Source organism: Acinonyx jubatus, chromosome A3 (genome assembly GCF_027475565.1).
Source record: "Acinonyx jubatus isolate Ajub_Pintada_27869175 chromosome A3, VMU_Ajub_asm_v1.0, whole genome shotgun sequence".
Lineage (NCBI taxonomy): Eukaryota > Metazoa > Chordata > Mammalia > Carnivora > Felidae > Acinonyx > Acinonyx jubatus.
The window spans coordinates 78,187,177-78,197,949 of record NC_069388.1 but is presented as its reverse complement, the minus strand read 5'-3'; the positions used below and the strand labels follow the sequence as shown (position 1 = coordinate 78,197,949).

General features: G+C 40.0%; 1 long non-coding RNA gene across 1 annotated transcript in view; it reads left to right on the top strand.

Annotated features, from left to right (window-relative positions):
• Window positions 1–1,402: 1,402 nt before the first annotated feature.
• Window positions 1,403–10,773, top strand: part of LOC128311206 (uncharacterized) — a 51,572-nt gene continuing 42,201 nt past the window's right edge. Inside the window, exon 1 of the long non-coding RNA XR_008289345.1 lies at window positions 1,403–1,933. This is a non-coding gene — a long non-coding RNA (uncharacterized LOC128311206). The remainder of the gene's footprint in view (window positions 1,934–10,773) is intronic.

Here is a 10,773-nt window from a genome sequence, read left to right as displayed (position 1 = left end):
CGAAATCAAGAAGCTTAACCGACTGAGCCACTCAGGAGCTCCAAACTTTTGCAATCTTTGAAATGAAAATTTCATTTCATTTAAAATATTCCAAGAATAAAAAATAAACAGTATTCTAAGAATAGCAAAAGGCTCTCTGATATCTACAGATTAAAATAATTTTAAAATTATAAAAAATAGTAACCAATGGGCAATACAATGTACCATACAGTTTCTATCACTTAATTATGCAATTTGTGTTTAAGATAAACAGGTATTGGGGGCGCCTCTGTGGCTCAGTGGATTAAGCATCCAACTCTGGATTTCAGCTCTAGTCATGATCTCATGGTTTTGTGGGTGCCAGGAATGGCTCTGAGCACAGACTGCCATAGCCTTCCGGGGATTCTCCCTCTCTCCCTGCCCCTCCCCCGCTCACACTCTGTCTCAAAATAAAAAAAGACTTTAAAGAAAAAAAGACAAACAGGTACTTAAACCTTGAGTTTCACAGAAGAGCAAACTCTTAATTTTTCCTTTTAACATCATTCACCAGATGGTCTAGAAATCTTTGATCTGGAAGCCTTAGCTGGTTTCCAGACCTCTAGCGGAGATATTACCCTCCTAAAACTTGTGTGATTTCTTGTCCACTCTCTGGGACTGAATCATTAGACTCTTACAGTAAAGCTACTAACCACCAGAAAGTTAGATAATCAGCCAAATAGGACAGAATGAATTTTACAACACAAATCAGGGACCCATTTCCTACAGACTAATTCACAAAAATTGCCTTACAGGAGGTCCCATCAACATTTCTATCTAAATGTCCTGATACCTCAAGCCCAACGACCATTCATTTTGAATTACATTCTTTCAAAAACTGGTTATCAACTTCCATCCCAAACACAAGCTCAGTCAAGTCAGTACTGGGGCGTGGGCCTGTTCATCTCCCGGGCCTCCCCACCCAAAAGTCTCCCTTAGTTTCGATGTCCAGAGAGGTCTCTAGCAGAGTTGTTCCGTGCAGTCGGTCCCTAACCTCCCGCCTTCCCAGCCCTCTGCTATCCAGGCAACTGCCCGCCGCTGACGCGACCTTTCTGCCTGGCCCTCGCCTCCCCTTCTCCGCAGTCCCGCGTCCGGCATGGCTCCAGCCTCAAAGGAAAGCGTCAGTTGACTTCTGCAGCCTGCTAACTACGGGTGCGAGGAAGATTAACCCGCTTCCAACTCAAGGTCCTCCCACCACCCAGTTCCCAGACAGACGCCCCCAAAAGGATAGGAGGGAGACAGGCCAGCGCGCACGCGCGGGACCCCGCCCGTTCTGCCCGCGCGCGCCCGCCCGTAGAAGCCGCCAGCCAATCAGAAAGTGCCCAGCCTCTACGCCCCCAGGTCCGCGCGCGTCTGTCCTTTAAGGGCGGCATTCGAATACAATAGCCCGCTAGCGGACATTCCCATCGCTTAGTGTCTTTCAGTCATCGCCCCTAGAGACGCCCTTTCCAGGGGCGGCCTCAAAGCCTCTCCCAAAGGAGGGAAAGTGGGTGGTGGGGGAAGGGTGGGGAGTGATGTAGGGTTTTTCATTGTCAAGAAAACCCCTTACACTCTCCAGGCTTCCCCCACTCGCATCTCAGGATAATGAAACGCCTCTTGGCTGGGCTTAAGTTAGTAGCAGACGTTGTGTTAAACGAATGAGGCATTAGTTCTTCTTTCAAATGGTAAATTCTCCTCGTGAGGTAATGCACATCCGCGCGCTACCCAGAATTCCCCAGTTCCCGCGTGGCGTGTTTCCGGTCTGCGTGCTGCGGGGGAGCAGCAGGGCGAGGCTCCAACGTTCGGGAACCACTTCAGCGTGCCCCGCCCCTGCAGGTCCTAGCCCGTTTTCTCCCCTCAAATCAATAGTTTCCTTGTATTTTATGATTGTAAGAAGAAAACTGCTTTCAAAAAGTGCCTGCTCCCTGCAAAACTGATAGTAAGTACATAAACGTTTATAAAAGAAAGTTAAACCCACCCACAATCTCGCCACCCAGAAATAACAGTATTAACACACTGCTATGTAAACTTGGAGACTTTTCACATATACACATAAAGTGTTTTTTTGTTTAAAAAAATTTTTTTTAATGTTTATTTATTTTTGAGAGAGCGTGAGTGAGGTAGGGGCAGAGAGAGCAGGAGACAATATACGAAGCAGGCTCCAGGCTCCCAGCTGTCAGCTCAGAGCTGGACGCAGGGCTCGAACCTGTGAATCCTGAGATCATGACCTAAGCAGAAGTCAGACACTTAACCAACTGAGCCATCCAGGCGCCTCTATTTTTTGTTTTTAATAGAAAAATGTGAGCGTGTTACGGTGTCCCAAAAGTGTCTATCTTTCCAGGTAAATTTAAATAGATAATCATTTTTAATTCTGTGGGGATGTAATGGCATTTAATGATTTTACGTGTACAAACTTGTTCAGCCAGTCCCTAAATTCTTGGACTTCTACAGTTTTTCACGTGTACAAACAATACTAAATGATTATTCGCGTACATAAATCTTTACATACCCCTGATTATTTCCTTACAATAAACTCATAGAAATATAATTACTGGATCAAAAGGAATGCACACTTATAAGACTCTAGATGATATTACCAGACTCTCCCCTGGCAATGTATTTATTACTTTTCCACCGACAGAGTATGTAAATGACACCTGTGTCTTCATCTTCTTGCTAATCTTCAGTATTGTTAATCTTTGAGATCTTTATCACCTTTTGAACATTTTTATCATCTCTGTCATTTTGTTTTAATTTGCATTTTGTTGACTAAGTGTAAAACTGAACATCGTTCATATATTTATTGGCTCTATTTTTGTGAATTGCCAGTAAATTACTTCTGCCTATTTTAAAATTAAAATATTTACATTTAAGAAGTTACAAGTGCTTTTTTTTATATCAGCAGTATTAACCTGTCTGAAATATAATTATAAATATTATTACCATTTCTTAATTCATGTTTTAACATGGCCTGTGTTCATTTGCCGAAGGAAAAAAAGAAATGTCTCACAAAAAGGAAGTATATATGATGCCAGATGGACTAAGATAGCAAAGAATACAATTCATCTGTAAGTTATTAATATACTTACAGTTTAAATTAAAATACAACAAAAATATACTTTATACATCTCATGAAAATGATACTAAAATTCACTTCAGAAAAGATACAGTTGATCCCCCTTGAACAACACAGATTTGAATTGCATTGGTCCACTTATCTGTGGATTTTTTTTTCAATAATGTAGTACTGTATCATAAATGTATTTTCCTTATGATTTTCTTAATATTTTTCTCTGGTTTACTTTATTGTAAGAATACTGTATATAATACATGTAACATAAAAATATGTGTTAATCGACAGTTTATGTTGTGAGTGAGGGCAGTCAACTTAGACTATTAATAAAGTTTTGGGGAGGGGCACCTGGATGGCTCAGTCGATTGAGCCTCGGACTCTTGATTTTGGTTCAGGCTCAGGTCATGATCTCATGGTTCCTGAGATCAAGCCTGGCATCCAGCTCTGCACTAACAAGGCTGTGCCTGCTTGGGATTCTCTCTCTGCCTTTCCCTTGCTTGTGCACTCTCTCTCTCTCTCTCAAAATAAGTAAACTTAAAAAAAATTCTCTCTCTCTCCTTTTGCCCCTCCCCTGCTTGCGCTCTCTCTGTCTCTAAAATAAAATTTTAAAAAAGCTTTGGGGGAGTTAAAAGTTATGTGTGGATTTTCCACTTGGGAGGGGTCCGTGTCTCCAACCCCTGTGTTGTTCAAGGGACAAATGGTCAGAATATTCAAAGAACGTCATTTAAAAGGGAGAGAGGGAAGCAAAGTGGAGGAGAATGGACTCTCTTGACATGATTTGTAGGCTAAATTTAAAAATAATTAGGAGTACAAGAAAAAATACACTATGTGGTAAGTTATATAAAGTATATACTATAAAATTATACAATTTTGTACTGTGTAAAAACTCGGTTTATGTGGAATTAATCAGAATCAGAAACCATAAGTAAGTGCAAATAAGTAGAAGTTTAAGGTGATGGAATTGTTGGGAAGTTTTTCATTTTTATGTAGGCATATATTTAGTTTTTGCCTCTGTTTCTAGCTTTGATGTCAGGCTTATCTGTGTCTTTTTTTCTAGCATTTTTAGGTATCCTTAACATTTTTTCAATATTTAATCCATCTAAAGTTTATTTATGAGGAGGAAGGGAAGGATCTAGTTTGATTTTTTTTTTCTCCATGACTTGCTGGTTGCCCACACACCATTTATTGAATACTCAATCTACCCTATAGATTTAAAATTGTACTTATGTACAGCACTAAATTTCCAAATGTACTTTATTTTCTGTTCCATTGATTTATTTGTTAACTGGACAGCAATATTATTGTTTTAATATATTTTTTAATTGTTTTTATATTTCTGGCAGGGTAAATTCCTGCTTAATAGACTTCTTTTTCAGAGTATTTACTTAAGAACTGTCTCTTATAAATCTATTTGATAAAATCTATTACATATAAAAGAAAATTTTGTAATATATGTAAGTTAAAAAAACATGAAGCAAACTGCCAACCTCAGAGCTCGAACATTACCAATAACTTGGAGCAATCTGTGTATTCTTCCCTTTCTACCTTGTCATCCTTGCCATAGATATATTGTTTCTTTCATAGTAACTTTAAATTTATTTTGTCAAATTAAAAGAGTTGTGATTTTTATTGGAGTTTCATTAATTTCATAGATTAATTTAGGGAAAATGGACATCTTTATAAAAATAATTCTATAGTTTTTACTGAGTGCTTTGTTTGTGTTAGTAATTTAATCTTCTCAACTCTATTATTGTCACCCTCATTTTATAGATGAGGAAACTCATGTGTAAATAACTTGTTGAAGGTCAGGAAACTAATAGATGACAAAGTCAAAGGTCAAACTCAGGCAATTTGGCCCGAGAGGCTGTACTCTTTTTTTTTTTTTTATGTTTATTTTTGAGAGAGAGAGGGAGAGAGAAAGCAGGGGAGGGGCAGAGAGAGAGAGAGAGAGAGAGAGAGAGAGAGAGAGAGAGACAGAATCCAAAGCAGGCTCCAGGCTCTGAGCTGTCAGCACAGAGCCTGACATGGGGCTCAAATTCAGGAGCTGTGAGATCATAACCTGAACTGAGACCAAGAGTTGGAAGCTTAACTGATTGAGCCACCCAGGCGCCCCTGGAGGCTATTTTCTTTACCTCTATGTTATATTGTCTCTCCACAATATGGAATCTGCTCATCTATAATGGACATGCCATTCAACTTGCCTGTACCACTCCCCCATGTCCCAATATGCATCTTTTTTTTTGTTTTGTTTTTTGTTTTTTGTTTTTTTTATTTTTATTTTTTATTTATTTATTTATTTTTTTAATATATGAAATTTATTGACAAATTGGTTTCCATACAACACCCAGTGCTCATCCCAAAAGGTGCCCTCTTCAATACCCATCACCCACCCTCCCCTCCCTCTCACCCCCCATCAACCCTCAGTTTGTTCTCAGTTTTTAAGAGTCTCTTATGCTTTGGCTCTCTCCCACTCTAACCTCTTTTTTTTTTTTTTTCCCTTTCCCTCCCTCATGGGTTTCTGTTAAGTTTCTCAGGATCCACATAAGAGTGAAACCATATGGTATCTGTCTTTCTCTGTATGGCTTATTTCACTTAGCATCACACTCTCCAGTTCCATCCATGTTGCTACAAAAGGCCATATTTCATTTTTTCTCATTGCCACGTAGTACTCCATTGTGTCTATAAACCACAATTTCTTTATCCATTCATCAGTTGATGGACATTTAGGCTCTTTCCATAATTTGGCTATTGTTGAGAGGGCTGCTATAAACATTGGGGTACAAGTGCCCCTATGCATCAGTACTTCTGTATCCCTTGGATAAATTCCTAGCAGTGCTATTGCTGGGTCATAGGGTAGGTCTATTTTTAATTTTCTGAGGAACCTCCACACTGCTTTCCAGAGCGGCTGCACCAATTTGCATTCCCACCAACAGTGCAAGAGGGTTCCCGTTTCTCCACATCCTCTCCAGCATCTATAGTCTCCTGATTTGTTCATTTTGGCCACTCTGACTGGCATGAGGTGATATCTGAGTGTGGTTTTGATTTGTATTTCCCTGATAAGGAGCGACGTTGAGCATCTTTTCATGTGCCTGTTGGCCATCCGGATGTCTTCTTTAGAGAAGTGTCTATTCATGTCTTCTGCCCATTTCTTCACTGGGTTATTTGTTTTTCGGGTGTGGAGTTTGGTGAGCTCTTTATAGATTTTGGATACTAGCCCTTTGTCCGATATGTCATTTGCAAATATCTTTTCCCATTCCGTTGGTTGCCTTTTAGTTTTGTTGGTTGTTTCCTTTGCTGTGCAGAAGCTTTTTATCTTCATAAGGTCCCAGTAATTCACTTTTGCTTTTAATTCCCTTGCCTTTGGGGATGTGTCGAGTAAGAGATTGCTACGGCTGAGGTCAGAGAGGTTTTTTCCTGCTTTTTCCTCTAGGGTTTTTGATGGTTTCCTGTCTCACATTCAGGTCCTTTATCCATTTTGAGTTTGTTTTTGTGAATGGTGTGAGAAAATGGTCTAGTTTCATCCTTCTGCATGTTGCTGTCCAGTTCTCCCAGCACCATTTGTTAAAGAGACTGTCTTTTTTCCATTGGATGTTCTTTCCTGCTTTGTCAAAGATGAGTTGGCCATACGTTTGTGGGTCTAGTTCTGGGGTTTCTATTCTATTCCATTGGTCTATGTGTCTGTTTTTGTGCCACCAATATGCATCTTTATCTTCTTTTAATGAGTAGATACCTGCTTGATCCTCCCCTCCTCTATCATAGCTGATTGGACTAGAGGGTAGGTAGAAAAGCTGGTCCAATCAGATTGTTTCTCCCAGAAATTAGTAAATAGTCTTACTTAATCTCTTGACCTAGAAAGTGATGACACAAGGGCAAAGCAGGGAGAGATGTTTGACCCACAAGTAAGTAGGTAGTGCAGACAAAGCGGGCTTGTGGAGAGGCAGTCAGAAAAGAAGCAGAGTTAAGAAGCCCAGAAGAGGGTGGAGGGGTAGCTGCCTGGGATTCTGGAGCTTTCCAGGTCCTGGTTTGCTCCTACTAAGGCCTTACATACTGCCTTTTCTGTTCTTGGGGATCTATACCAGTTACCTCTCTTCCTTTAAATAAACTTCTCTCTGTTTGAGCTCACCTGAATGACTTCCCTTACTTTTGAAACCAATTATGCCATCTAAAAACATGCCCATTTTCAATTTACCCATTTTCTTTTGGTTTCCCAGTAGCATTTTCTTTACATAAATCCTTTACATTTCTTGTTCAGTTCATTCCTAAATATATTTTTGTTGTTTTTTGCTCTTTACAATGATAATCTGTTCATTGTTGTCCCCTTTATATCTTTTTTTCCCTTTATATCTTTTTTAAAAAAATGTTTATTATATTTGAGAGAGGGAGTGTGCTCGTGAGTGGAGGAAGGGCAGAGAGAGGGAAATAGGATCTGAAGTTGGCTCTGTGCTGACAGAGAGCCTGAAGTGAGGCTCAAACTCATGTACCTACCATGAGATCATGACCTGATCCCAAGAGGTTCACTTAGCTGACTGAGCCACCCAGGTGCCCCTACATCTTAATCTATAAAAATTCTACTTCCATTGGGGCGCCTTGGTGGCTCAGTCAGTGAAGCATCTGACTTCAGCTCAGGTCATGATCTCATGGCTCATGGGTTGGAGCCCTGTATAGCCTGGTTGAGATTCTCTCTCTCTCTCCCTTTCTCTCTGCCCCTCCTCTGCTCACACACACTCTCTAAATAAACTTAAAAAAAATTATGCTTTCATCAACTGAGACTGCTAAATGTCAATGGTTTGTAAATGTGAATTACTCTTTTAAAATAATGTTTTATCTATTAAAATAATGTTTCCTACTAGATATATCTGTTCTCTGCTTTCATTTGTTCTGCTGATGATTCATGTGAGGATGATGATGATTCATCTGTTGGAAATGAGCCACAGGGATCCCAAAGAAGTATAGAATTTTCTGTAACCTGTTTTGAAAAGAAAGTCTCATATATGAATAGGAACATTGAGTTTTCAACATCTAGCTGATATGAAAACATAAAATGAGGAAATCTATTTTTAATAAGACCAATTTCTCAGATATAAAATAATAAGACAATAGAGGGCATTATCTGGGTATATATTTAAAAAAATTTTTTTTTAATGTTTATTATTTTTGAGAATGAGAGAGAGACAGAAAGCAAGCAGGGAAGGGGCAGAGAGAGAGGGAGACACAGAATTGGAAGCAGGCTCCAGGCTCTGAGCTGTCAGCACAGAGCCCGATGCGGAGCTAGAACTCACAGACCACGAGATCATGACCTGAGAGCTGTAGTCAGCTGCCCAACCGACTGAGCCACCCAGGTGCCCCAGATTTTGGAATTTTAGATAATGGCTTATAGACCTGTGTAAGCAGATATGTTCAGATTTCAACATCTGGCCAGCTCTGGGGGTCAATTAAAGAGTTCTTTGAAGTCCTGGCTATGTTAGATAGTCCTGTGGTTTAGGATGTTTAGTCTAAAGGCAAAGGAGTACACTTTTAGAAGGACAAAATACAGACTTTGAAGTAATTATTGAAAAAGTAATGGGTTAAGTATCTTGACTTGCATTCTTAAGCTTTGTCTTCAGTCATTACTTCAGTGTGTGGTGCTTTGGTTGAAAAGAATTTCACTAACAGTTCCTAGAAAATCTTAACATAAAAAGTTGCTGTATTTTTCCTTAGGCCTATCAATGAAGGGATCCTTGATGTTTTTATTTCTAGTACATAGACTCCCTTCCCTCTAAATATCCTGACTGTGAAGATACTTGTTTCAGTTGAGTCTTTTAAAGTACCCGAATTAAGGAACCTATTCAGTCATCATATACATTGAGTGCCTACTCTGTGTCAGACTGTGCTAGGTACTGAGGATGTAGTCTGGTGGCAGAGAAGCACACATCAATAGGACATTACAGTATCATGAGATAAGTGATGTGAAAGGGTAAGTACAGTGTGCCATGGAACCCCATGTTCTGGGGGGAGGGAAGGACTGAAGGTTGAGTAAGAAATTAGGCAGGTGAATGGGGGAGGGAAATAAAAAATGTTCTGACAGTGATTTTCTAAGTGTGGTTGGTGCATGGACCAGCAACATCAACATCACCTGAGAACTTGTCAGAAATGCAGATTCCTGGGCCCTATCACAGATCTACTGAATCAAAAACTCTGGGGGTGGAGCCTATCAATCTGTGTGGTTTTTTTTTTTTTGTTTGTTTTTAATTTTTTTTTTTCAACGTTTATTTATTTTTGGGACAGAGAAAGACAGAGCATGAACGGGGGAGGGGCAGAGAGAGAGGGAGACACAGAATCAGAAACAGGCTCCAGGCTCTGAGCCATCAGCCCAGAGCCTGACGTGGGGCTTGAACTCCCGGACCGCGAGATCGTGACCTGGCTGAAGTCGGACGCTTAACCTACTGCGCCACCCAGGCGCCCCTCAATCTGTGTTTTTATAAGCCTGCCCATCCAAGTGGTCTCAAGCCCACCAAAGTTTGAGAACCACTGTTCTAAACAGCAAATATGATAAAACCAGAGTGTTGTAGGCAAGATGTTTAGTGTGTCTAAATGGCACTATTCACTAGCATATGTGTATTGGAGTGGGGTGGCAGAGTAGGGGGATCATGGAAATGACAGATGAGGTTGGAAAAGTAAACATGCTTCACTTGGGGGTTTTATGAGCCATGTTAAAGAGTTTGGGCTTCATTTATTCAACAAATATTTATTGCATGTCTACATTATAAGTATAGTGTACAAAATGGATTCCCCTCTTGTCAGGGAACTTAGCCAAATAAGCAAATAAATGTGTATGTCGGGTGGTAAAAAAAATGTTATGACACAACAACTTGGATGAATCTCCAGAGAATTATGCTGAGTAGAAAAAGGCAATCCCAAAAGGTTAATACTGTATAATTCCATTTATATAACATTCTTGAAATAGCAAAACTATAGAAATGGAGAACAGATTAGTGGTTGCCAGGGGTTACAGAGGGGGTGGAGGTTGGAGGGAGGTGGGTGTGGCTATAAAAGATATAAAAGAGTAACAGGAAGCTCTGTGGTGATGGAACTGGAAATGTTCTGTATCTGAACTGTATCAATGTCAGTATCCTAGTTGTGATATTGTACTATAGTTTTGTAAAATGTGAACATCGGGGGGAACTGAGTAAGGGGTAAACAGAATCTGTCTGTATTATTTCTTACAACTGCCTGTAAATCCATAATTGATTCAAAATAAAGTGTTTTTTCAATGCTATCAATATAAATTAGGTTAGGGGATTGAAAGAGGTGAGAGGATTTATTTTATATGGGATAGTTAGGAAAGGCCTAGCTGATAAAGGAAATAAGACAATTACGTATGAATATCTGGAAACTATTAGAAGTATGAAGGACCTGAGAGTATGCTTGGTGTAGGGACACTGGTGGATAGAGTGGGGTGAGCAAGGAAGAGAGCAAGGGGAAATGAAATCAGAGAGTTGATAGAGATGGTGGTTGTAGAGACAGATTATACAGGGGCTTGTAGGTCATAATTAAGGACTTCTCATTCTGAGTAAAATGGGAAGCTATGGAAGAGTTTGTTTTGTTTTTATTATTTTGAGACAGAGAGAGAGAGAGAGCAAGGGAAGGGCAGAGAAAGAGGGAGAGAGAGAGAGAGAATCCCAAGCAGGTTTCGCATGGAGCCCAATGAGGGACTTGATCTCACAAAG